The following is a 12,478-nucleotide window of genomic DNA, read 5'->3' as shown; positions in this document are numbered from 1 at the left end:
CTGACTCTATAGTATATATCATATATATGATATATTATATATTGATTTGTTTAGATGTATGATAGTTGTAAAGCCCCCATTACATACTATCATTTACTTATTTTAAGATAATCACTTCACTTAATCTTAATTTAAAATAATAAAATCTTAATAACATATTTTATGTTTTTAATATTTGATTCTTTATCTCCTCTCTATTGTTTGCCACCTATAGTTGGATCAGTTTTGTTTAACTTGGTTTATTGCTTCATAACCTTCAAATGAGAAGATTAGGTGAAGCCTAGATTCACTAGTGAAGCAACAACTGATGTGGCATTTGATTGTACTTTTCAGACGTCTGAATCTAAAAATGTTGTTTTTCCATACGACACATTTGTTTGGTGTTGCATCTGAAATATGATATGAAAAGTTTTTTCAGATCAGAAATTTTTAGACTTAGGCCCATCACTTAACGCTCTCAAACGCGTTTCAGACGTGGCCTAAAGTCAAAAATACCCCTCCTCATTCGACCTCTCTCTCTCTCTCTATGTCTTCCCACCACTACCACTGCAAATTTGTAGTGGTTATTCTCTCTCTCTCTCTCCCCCTGTCTTCCTACCACCGCTGCTACAACTTGCAACAATGTCAGTTCGATGAGCAATAATAATAATAATAATAATATTAATTATTAATTATTTTTTAATTATTAATTATTTTATTATTTTTATAGTCATTAATTATTTTTAAATTTTAATTATTTCATTTATTAATTATTAATTATTAATTTTTATTTGTATTGTTTCAATATTATTTTGAGGTTGAAAATTATTTTTATGAGATAACGCAAATTGAACTCAACATTTCCAAATAGTATGCTATAGGGGTAAAATAGTAAAATCAGTAAATTTCAGATGGTAAAGGGTTGATCCAAAACAAACAAACTCATGGATTCAAAGCCTCTAAAAAGTAGAAAAGCACCTATACTTCTTTTCAGATTTCAAACACAAAAAATATCTTTTCAACTTTTAAGATCTAAAATTTCAAATTTATCAAACGCCACCTGAGTCTACGAGCTTATCAAGTTCAGAAAACATTTTGGGATGTGCTTGGTTTTACCTAAATGGTCTATCACTCGCTGTGTGTTGCTTAGAACATTATAGAAAAACTGATTATAACAGACATTTTAGATCATTAGAGAGAGATTTAATAGTACTATTTATCAAGCACCATAACAATAGGAAAAGTGAGGGGAATTTAGAATCTAACGACAATAAAGGTAGAAACACTACAAGAAAAATGATTTTTAGCGGTAGTCAAAACTATTGCTAAAAGACTTAAAAATTGCTAATAAAAAGTTTACCGACAGTCGCCAAAATACTGCTAAACTAGGTGTCACTAAAAGGTTATAGTGGCAGTTTTAGCGGCTGCCAGTAGAACACGCTATAAATGATCATTAGCGGCCTACTGCTAAAAGACTTAAAAATTGCTAATAAAAAGTTTACCGACAGTCGCCAAAATACCGCTAAACTAGGTGTCACTAAAAGGTTTAGTGGCAGTTTTAGCGGCTGCCAGTAGAACACGCTATAAATGATCATTAGCGGCAGTTGTGACTGCCGCTAAAGGGTAAGACTGACTCCACGATTTTTTCTAACAACAATCTTGATTGCCGCTAAATCTCTACTTTTTTTTAACCAAAACAACTTGGAAATTATTACTAATAACCTATAATTTAATTGTAATTGGCTACAAATCTCATTTATTAAATAAACTTGTAATTTTATTCATCCAAATTAAAATTCAGTACAAAATAACTTGTTCCTTTTCTTGACAACCTTTGGAACTTTAGTCTTACGGGAAAGAAAAAAAAAAGAAAATTTATTTTGATTAGTTTACGTGCATAGTACACTATAGTCTTTGAACTCTCTTCCTCTTCTTGTCTTCTCATATACATAGTTGTAAGTAGACAATGCTTCATATCTTCACTGTCTTCTTGATTGTCTTGATGGATGACTTAGTAAAGTTTGTTCTCATGGACTTACTGTGTTCTTCAAACTGCTCTCTCATGTCTTCTTCTATTTCATTTTGTATTTCCTGTTCATCAAAATAGTAACCAGCTTTAGATGCTTTTTGCTCTTCTTCAAGACTCTCATGTCTTCTTCAAAGCTCATATGCCCCTTAGAAATTGATGTCTAGATGTCTACAAACCTGGGCAAAGACACACCCAGCCATAAAAGCATTATATCCACTTGCTCAGATCAAAATTTTCACAGGAACATTCTCATCTTTTACATTGCTCTGCAAGGGTAACTCAATTACAGGATGATCATCAATTAGCACATTATTAGCTAATCCATCTGGTGTCACTGGTTTTGGAGATGTTTCTACATCTAGTTGTTTGGACACTTACAGTGACTTAATCAATTGCCCCTTTTGCATATACATAGAATATGGGTTGCAAACAGCATGTGAGTGTTGCAGGCTGCAGAGTTGAGAGGGTTTAGGGTTCCCAAAAGTGGTTTCCACATGGGTTGGGAGAGCATAACTGCAGCAGGACTTTCTTGGTGCCATTTCAATCATAGAATACAAAACACAGTAAAGACATCTCAATCGTATAGCAAACAAAACAAAAAGATTTGCGCTATGGTGTATAGTGTGCATAAACTGAGATAAAGCAATAGACCGTGAAAGTCTGTAAATTGCAAGGATAGGAAGAGATTTCTTAACAAAGCTATGGAGCAGAGGAACAAATTTGTCTCTGCACACTGCTTATATATGGTTCTTAAAAGTTAAAGCGAGTCTCTATTTCACTTATTAATTATGTTGATCAGCTTGAACAGTCGAACATTGAGTTTTTGTTGGATTCATAGTTTCAAACATTACACCCATAGTCCCATCTTTGACACCCACAAAGAAGAAGAAGAAGAAGAAGAACGACGAGGCTGGACTCACCTATTCTCTAGTTGTGACTGGTTGTAAGAAGCTACCTTGGAGAGGGATATTCAGTGTGATGGCACTACCTGTGTGGTACTATTATGTGAAGACTGTATGTCCCTCTCTTGTAGTTCAGTTCAAGGTAAAAGACAATGAAAAGTGTCTTCTCTTGGAGGGTAGTTCTAGCATTTTTTAAAATTTTAAGTCACATATTTCATCACGTGGTACAGATAACTGGTAGACTGCTAACGACATGGACTAAATTGATAGTTTTTGAGAGTCCAGGTATTATAGTGGCATGTTTTGAAGCTCGGGCACTAAACTGAAACTACCCCTAAAGTATAGGGTATTAATTTGTAATTTTCCCTAAAATAAATACTCACATGATTTTTTTTTCTTTTTCTTGCCCTTTTCTTTTAAACCCTAATTGACCTAAAAAATACTTCCATTTTCTCTAAATGAAACCAGAAAAAATAACAAGAATTATTTCATTGGCAAAGAACAACAAGTTTCTTTTAATTCTTGTTTCACTTCACTAATATAAATGTCTCTCTTAATCTTAAAATATAAAAATTATCTATTCCTTTTTCCAATAAATTAAAAAAAAAAGCAAAATCTTAAATCTATATCTATGACAAAGAAACTTCTACCATTTAATTTGAATGATGATTCCAGCTTGAAATCTACAATGATCTATTAAAACAAATGAGAGGACTTCAATATTATATTTAGAAAACTAATTGAATCATAAATAAGGGTTAAATTATAGATGGGTACCCTTTACTTTGGGGTAGTGACGATAGATAGTTACATTGAACTTTCAAAAGTGACACTTGAGTACCTTGAGCTCCCAAAAATAGATACCATGTGTCCATTGCTGTTAACCAACATTATGATGTGTGATAAAATTATTGAAATGGCCATATATGTTGTGAATTATTGAAAAAATAAAAAAATGAAAATGACCAAAACAAAACAACCCTAGTTAAATGACATATTTTTCTTACATGAGAATGATCTTAGAACAATCACACATAATAATAAAACTTGAAAAGGAAATTTGAGAAGAAAATTATGGATTCCAAAAATAAGAACCTAAGATTGAAGAAATCATAACTATGGTTTCATATAGGAGAAAGGGCAATACCGTTTCAAATAAAAAAATAAAAAATAAACCTAAGAATGAAACCCCTTCTCTTCTTTTATTGATCCACGTTTGTTGTAGTTCAGTCTTGATAATGAAATTTAATTTTTTATTTTTTTAGTCCATGTCATTTGTTTGCTTTTTTGTTTTTTTATCCCATCTCATTCTTACAAACAACCAATAAATACTTCGATTCCCCTCTATTCTCTCCCTCAACCATATGTATAAAAAAAAAAGACTCATTATTCTCTCCCAAATTATCTCTAATTCATATTTATCCTCTCCCTTCACCAAAGCCCCACCCATTCATACTCTTGATTTATAGGAACTTCTAAATTATCACTAACACCCCTCTATTCTCTCAACTTTCCCATAAAAATAGAGCCCCACTTAATAAGATTTGGTTTCCCAACTCAAACTCTTCAACATTCTTCTTGGGATAATTTGTGAGTTTTCTTTTTCATTTTTGCTTTTTTTTTATTTAAAAAAAAAGCTCCTAGAACTGGTATAAAGGCATTTTAGGGTCCATATTGACCCATTTAGCAACTAACATGAGAGTCAAGCCAACTAATTAAGGTGGTGTTCGGTGGTGTGGATTGGCCACGATATATTCAGTTTCAATCCGCACCAGCACCACCTCTGTGCCATGCGTTCGATTGGCTGTGGTGTGGACCAATCCACGCTATCTCGTTGATTGGTTCACACCATAGTCCATTTTCTCATCCACAGGTTTATCTCGTGGAAGCATCTACACCACACCATTTTGCATATGGAATAACGGTCTCATACTTCGCATGGATGTTTAACCCTAATATAAGACCACTTTTCTTTTTACCGTTGCAACACTTCTTTGTGAGCTCGTTGTTGCCATTCTTCTCTACTCGTCATTGCTACTCTTCTCTATTTGAACTATGGTTGTAATCGGATCGGATGCAACATAACCCACATTCAATCCAATTATTGAGAACCTACATCTGAATCCGAATGTCTTGGATTTAAATTCAAATCCTAATGGACTTGATTCAGATTCAGATTTAATCCAGATCCGCTATAAATTTCTAAAATACCAAAAAAATAATATTTATTTATTTTTCAACTTTTATATATTATAAATTAATATAAATATAACATACTAAATTATTATATATAAATTCATACATAATATAATATAATATAATTTTAAATATAACTATATAAAAATTATATATTAAAATTAATAAATATTATAATAATTGGTTTCATATTTTAATCAAGTCAAATGAGGTCAAATCTGAATCCAATCCGATTATTAATTGGATGTAGATTGTAACATTTGAATCCAATCCGATTACATAAATGCATCATCTAAATCCGAGATAATCGGATCGGATGTTAGATTAGGCCTTGGATTTTTGGGTATCATTGACAAACCTAAGTGGCATTCGGTAGTGTGTAAATATCATGGATAGAACCACTTTGGTCCTATCCACAGTAAGATATGGTGTTCTGCTATGTGTGGACAATCCCCATCCACAAAATAGCGTGGACAGGGACGGGCCACACCCTAATTCATCGACTATAGTATTTTCTCGTGGATGGTCCATACTATGGTGTGGATAGTTTGTGGAAGGTTTCAGTGTAATGCACCTGTGTTACATTGGTCCAATTACTTTCATTTTATTTAATATTTTAATAATTTTTAAATTTTTAATATTTTATCAATAAAATAATAATTTTTTAATATTAATTCTAGCACAAGTAAAATGGATCTCCTTTTCAACTCTTTTTACATTATTTAAATATTATTTTTTAAAATATTTTTATCAATAAAATAATAATTAAAATATTATTTTTTATTTTTAATATTTAAAATATTATTTTTTTAATTATTTAAAAAATGAAATTGTTGTCCACATATTGGTCCACACCACACCTACAGAACACCACCATGGGTGTGGATTAGTTTGGTCCACACAATCTATCCATAGTTCAGAATAGTTGTGGACTGTGGTGTGGTGTGGATTGGTCCCTGCCACAAGGGGTGGTGTGGACCAGTCCACACCCACCAATATCTCATCCACACTACAGAAAACCCCCTAGTTTGAACCACTGGCCAGTCCTCCTCTGACCACTACTGCATCGGATCGTCGATGGTAATTGATAAGTATTCATCCTTCATTTATTCTCATGCTATATTACTCTTCTCTATTTGAACCACTCGCCACTACTACTCATGTTTATTAATTAATATTAATAATATTTTACTAATTATTGAGTTTTAAATATTACTTTTATTAGTATTAATAATTAATATTAATTGTTATTGATATTATTAATTATTATTAAACTTGTCGTTAATATTATCAATTATCGTTAATATTACTACTCATTTTTTATTAATATTAATATCATTATTTGTTATTTAATATTATTAATTATTACTAATATTATTTTTATTAACTTAAAATTCTTAGAAATTTACCAATATTTTTCTATTGTGTATATTACAAAAAATAATATATTAATTTTTAATGATTAACGACATAGATTATCTCAAATGTTGTAGTTAAGATGCATGTGATCAAATACAATGTGCAGTCTGAAATATGCCACACCTTGCAGAATGCCCATGGAGGTGTGGTGTGGATTAAAACACACTACCCAATTTCTCATCTACGCTATAGAACACCCCCCTAAAACAACTATCTATAGGTTTATACAATTATACATGACTTTCCATTTTAAGTTAATATTTACCCATTTAAAGACAAATGAGGGTCATCCCAATTAATAAAAGAGTAATGAACCTTTTTTCACTTTACATTTTGTTCATAACCTACATGTTCTTGTTTGTTTTAAAGGTCTTGTTGCACACAAAACAAGAGCAACACGAATTTATCATGCATGGGAATTCAATATTGAATTTGGATGGGCTCCCCATTAAGCATGCCCCACAAGACATCCTAAGTGTGCATTGGGAACATCTCCCCATGACATGAATGCACTTCATAAAAACAAAGAAGGGAAAGTTTGTGTGAGTGAGGTGGTTAGGCTACGTACGAGGGTTTCTTTGAAGGACAAAAGAAAGTCGAGTGTAGGAGGTAGGCTAAGGACTAGTGTAAATGAGGTGATCGATTGATCCCCTCGTTATGAGTCAGATTCCCATTTATACGGAGAGATACCGAGGTCCCAAAAGGAAGGAGCCAAAAGTGTTTGGTTCCAATTAGGAAAGGGAATCTTGAATTCAGTGTCAGTTGTGAGGAAACACTGATAGGGTTTCGCCATGTGTCTTATGAGATATACCTCAAAGACGAACTTTTCTTTCGTCTGAAGATTCTCATAATACACGTGTGCCAATTCCTTTCATGACCCTTTTAGACCGACGTGCTGTGCATAATGTCATTATTTAGATCGCATGTCCTCATTTGGCCTACGGGACATCCTGCCACATGCGTTATTTAATGACGCACATGCTTCTATTATTTGTTTTCGATCTATGGTGAGTCTGCGCTCGATGCGGTTCTACAATGGTTTTTGACTCATCGTAAGTCCTTGCGGGTCCAAAGCTCATCGCGGTTTTGCAATGGCTTTAAACTCGTCGCAAACCCACACAGGTCCAAAGCTCATTGCAACCTATTTCGGGTGTGAGTTCATCGTAGATGTGTGATGAGTTATGAACTCACCACAAGCATTCGCAGAGTATTAGTTTGACACCTCCTATGTTATGATGGTGTGAGTGACCACTATGTACCTACAGTTTGTTTCCATTGTGGTTTAGAGTTTTGAAAATATGGGTACAACTTTCCTTCTAGATGGAAGACTAGTACCAAAAGAACACTCTAGGAAGTTTGGGAATCTGATACCATATCCTTCCCATTTCATAGATTTGCTTGTGTTTCTAGTAAGTTCATCTGGGTTTTGTTTTGAAAATTTTAGGAATAATGAAGGGCAAATTGAACACTTTGCCTTTTCCATTAATGTTTAACAATGGTATCAAGGGGGTGTTCTTTTTTCTTTTTCTTTTTTTTTGATTTTGAGAGGGAGAAAGTTGGTGAATCGCATTGACCAAGAAACCCATGTTCTTTTTTCAGATTTATGTTATCCTTTACCCGGGCAAGCGATACCCATCTTCTAGGTGGGTAAATAACTTTTACACTTAGGAAGAAAGTTGCCAATACTTGAATGAGACACAAAATGTCCCTTTTAATAATGAATTTTTATGGCTAAAATGGTCATTACCTTATTTACATGAAAAATAAGAGAAGATGGGTAAATGAACTTATCATAAGTGTTTCGCAAGAAAGACTTAGTCGGGTAAGTAGCTTATCCGGATAGTGGTATTTTAAGTATTTAACACTAAAATGAAACCTGAATCAAAATAAAGCAAAAGTCCAAGTAAAAATAAACCAACATTTACAATTTTTCTCATTTGCATTCCTATGCAATTGTACTGGTACAAATGAAGTTGCATTGCAAAGTTTTTCCTATTCAACTCGCATCTGTGTAACATATTTCGGATGGAACTACTCTCTCCCTCTCCCCCCCTCTCGCAAAAAGTTACATTTCTCATTCGGGGTGGCCGGAAAATTTGCAGCTGCCTCCCTTCTCTCATGCGGTTGCTTGACCACCGGCGATCAAAATGGTCCTGGTCCGAATCATCGGATAGAACCCAAAGCAAACCCCGCATGATGACAATGATGCTGTTTGAAGATTAAGAGTGGAGCAGGAGGCACAAAACGACACCCCGAAACAATAGAATATTCGCTAGAAAACCTTAACGACGGCATCTAGAATGGAAATGGAGTCACACGCGAACCAGAAGAGCGATTTTCACTCTTTGAAGCTCTTGAGGTCGATGCCATGGCACCCTCTTCCTCGTCACGGGCGGGGGCTGGATGGGTCTCTACATCTCCAAAACGGACATTCCTGCTTCCACCACTCGGAGGATCCACCGGTGTGGACTCTGCGGATGCGGCGGTGGCTTTAGTCTGGGCCTTAGCCGCGATTGCTGGCGCTGCTGCTTCTCCATGATTGCCCTTTTTGGCAGCATAGTATTCAATGTCATCATCGGGTGGTCCGGAATTTCGATTGAAGCATGTATAGAAGAATACTACGATCCAAAACGCCCATGGAATGGCCACAAGCACGAGTCCTGCAACAGGATACCATTCTGTAGATTTTGTTACCGGGAGGGTTAGAAACACTCCGCCACCTATTATACAGACAAGGAACAGACATGAAACCAAATATATTCGGGGATCGTCTTTCCTCTCTTCGGCTGCTGCCATGGGTTGCAGGCCTAAGATCGATCGATATTCCTTCTCTCCCTCTCTCTCTGAACCAGATCGTGGAGGCAAAGTTCTAGGCACCAGATGATAGAGTCAAAATACTGGGGAAGGGATCGTTTCTGTGCACTCCGGATCCAATGCGTTTGAACCCGAAGGGATTTTTAGTTTGAATCCACACGTCAAAAGCAAGAGAAGTGGAATCGGTTGATATGGTCAGATCCTTTTTTCTATTAAGAGAATAAAAGATTTTAAAATAGAACTATAAAAAATAAAAGCACTTTTTAATGAAGGGGACGAGTTGAGAATCCCTTCTTCCTCAACTCCAGCGAGGGCTCAAATTTGTTGTCATGCATCGCCATCGTTGTTGTCGATCCTTAATGCATGAATCAGAAATAGGCATCCTTTCTGCTCGGAGAAATAGGCATCCTTATACGATGATCCTCTTTCGTATAAAGCTGCCGTTCTTTGATATATTTTAAAAAAAGATGCCCGAGCCTGGTTATTATATAAAACTAGCAGGACCCGTGCTATGCACGAAAAAGAAATTTTGAAAGATTTAATAATTTTATTTACTATTAATTAATATTTAATTAATAATCAAAATGTGATGTTAAATAACAAAAAGTATTCAAAGTTATTGTTAATATTTAAAATTTTAATAATTATATTTTTATTTAATGTTGATTTATAGAAAATAATTATTGTTAATTTAATATGAACAAATATTTTTTAGTAAATTTAGTTTTATTAATAATTCATAGTAATTTTAATAATTGTTATTATTTTTAAATTAAATTTTGGTTAACTTTAAATAAATAAAAATAATTATAAAATCTAACATTTTTATAAATTCCACTAATAATTAACAAATATATAGGAATGACAACGGGGTGGATTCAGGGCAAGGCACCCCACCCCTATCCCAACCCCATAGTCAAGACACTCTATCCCATCCCCGCCCCGTCCCCAATGTCAGATGGGTTCAAGGCAAGGCAATCACTCCTCAATGTCGGGCGAGTTTAGGGGCAAGGCACCCCACTCCTCATCAAGGATGGGGAATCCTCGAATTTCACCGCCCCATCCCCAGCATTGGGCGAGTTCAAGTAGAGGTGTAAACCGGGTCGTGCTAGGCCGAGCACTTGGGCTAGGCCAGGCCGTGGACCGAGCCAAGCTATGAGAGGTCCATTTAAAAAAACCATTTGTCGTTTTAACTTGGTATCAGAGCCATGTCGACAAAGACAAGTACTCATGGTAGCAATCCAGCAGCCTCCAACAGTAGCTCAACAATGAGCAGCTTGCTCCCTTCAATCCAGAATGTTACTCATTATCTTTCTATCAAACTCGGAAGTGACAATTATCTATTGTGGCACGTCCAGTTCCTTCCTATTCTATGACACCATCATCTGTTGGAGCTTGTGGAAGGGAAGAAGAAACTCCCGCTTGAAGTTATACCAAATCCAGATGGTATAGGAATGATTGTCAACCCAGAATTTGAAAAATGGACGGACATAGATCAACTTGTGTTAAGTTGGTTGATCTCCTCTCTCACTAAAGGCGTTATGGTGCAAGTGGTAAGTCTGTCGACATCATTAGAGGTATGGACTTCCCTTGCTCACAGTTATTCCACCCACTCCTATTCTAGGGTACTATAGTTGCGGCGACAACTGCAAAATCTCAAAAAGGGATCTCTCTATTTCTGCATATATACAATGAGCCAAATCTATTGTTGATAGCCTATCTACAATGTCTGAACCAGTTCTCAAATCAAAACAGGTACTTTATATTCTTTTTGGCTTAGGAAGCGAGTATGAGTCTGTGGTTACAACACTTACTAACCGACCAGACACAACAAAGTATGGCGTTGCAGACATCATGGGAACTCTTCTGAATCATGAAAGCAGGCTTGAAAATTTAGCTCTCGCCTCTGACTGTGCAAATTTGGCAAGTGTTCCTCCCAAGAAAAGTAATCCTCAGAAGCCCCCTCAACAATTTTCTCCAAATTTCAATAATAATAAAGGCAAGGGGCATGGACGTGGATCTCCACAATACAATCACCAGTCCTTTCAGAATCAACCTCAACAGTTTTTCTAGAGGACGTGGTGGTAAGAATAATATTACCTGCCAAATCTGTAATAAATTTGGACATAGTGCTCTGTAATGTCACAAGGTGAAATATGCTTTTGGTTTTACTATTGATAATTCCTACAATGAGCCATTTGCTTTCCATGGAGGCATCAATACCCCTTAGTATCAATATGAAAATAATTTCAATCCCAACTAGTATTCGGACTCTGGAGCTACCCATCACATGACTCCAAATTTAGAAAATCTACAGAATCATACTAAGTATACTGGACCGGATCAGGTGAAGGTCGGCAATCGTACTAATCAGCGTGCATTTTCTTTGAAAAATACCTGCCATGTTCCCTCTATTTGCAAAAATTTACTATCTGTTAGTCGATTTACAAAAGACAATGATTTATTCTTTGAATTTCACAGTGACTGCTACTATGTGAAGGATTATACGGGGAGAATCCTGCTTCGAGGGGTCAGTAGAGACAGATTATACAACTTTCCTCCTTCAGCCACAATCACTCCAGAAGCTCTTATTGGGGAACGCACGTCACTTCATGGTTGGCATCTTCATTTTGGTTATGCAGCTATGCGTAATGTACGACAGGTTATTTCCAAATTTGGTCTTCCGTTTACTAGATCTAGTTTTAATGATTTAGTGTCAAATGGGCAAAAGTCATAGATTTCCCTTGAAGTCATCTAGTTCTCAGTCAAAGCGTCCATTAGATTTAATTTTCTCAGATGTATGGTGACCTGCTCCCATTAAATCAAATAGTGGATTTTCTTATTATGTTATTTTTATGGATGATTTTTCGAAATTCTCTTGGGTGTATCCTATGGTTCGAAAATCAGATGTATTTGATTTATTTATTAAATTCAAGAGACATGTACAAGTTCAATTTGATGAAAACATAAAAGTGCTTCAATCTGATTGGGGTGGAGAATATCGCTCCCTGTCACGGTATCTTGATTCTCAAGGAATCACACATCGATTGGCATGCCCTCACAAACATGAGCAGAACGGATCAGTTGAACGGAAGCACAGACACTTGGTCGAATATGCTTTGTCTCTACTGGTCTCCAC

This window comes from Nelumbo nucifera, chromosome 3 (assembly GCF_055504915.1).
Source record: "Nelumbo nucifera cultivar China Antique chromosome 3, China Antique-T2T, whole genome shotgun sequence".
NCBI lineage: Eukaryota > Viridiplantae > Streptophyta > Magnoliopsida > Proteales > Nelumbonaceae > Nelumbo > Nelumbo nucifera.
The sequence above is the reverse complement of the archived record's forward strand: the minus strand, read 5'-3'. Positions refer to the sequence as shown.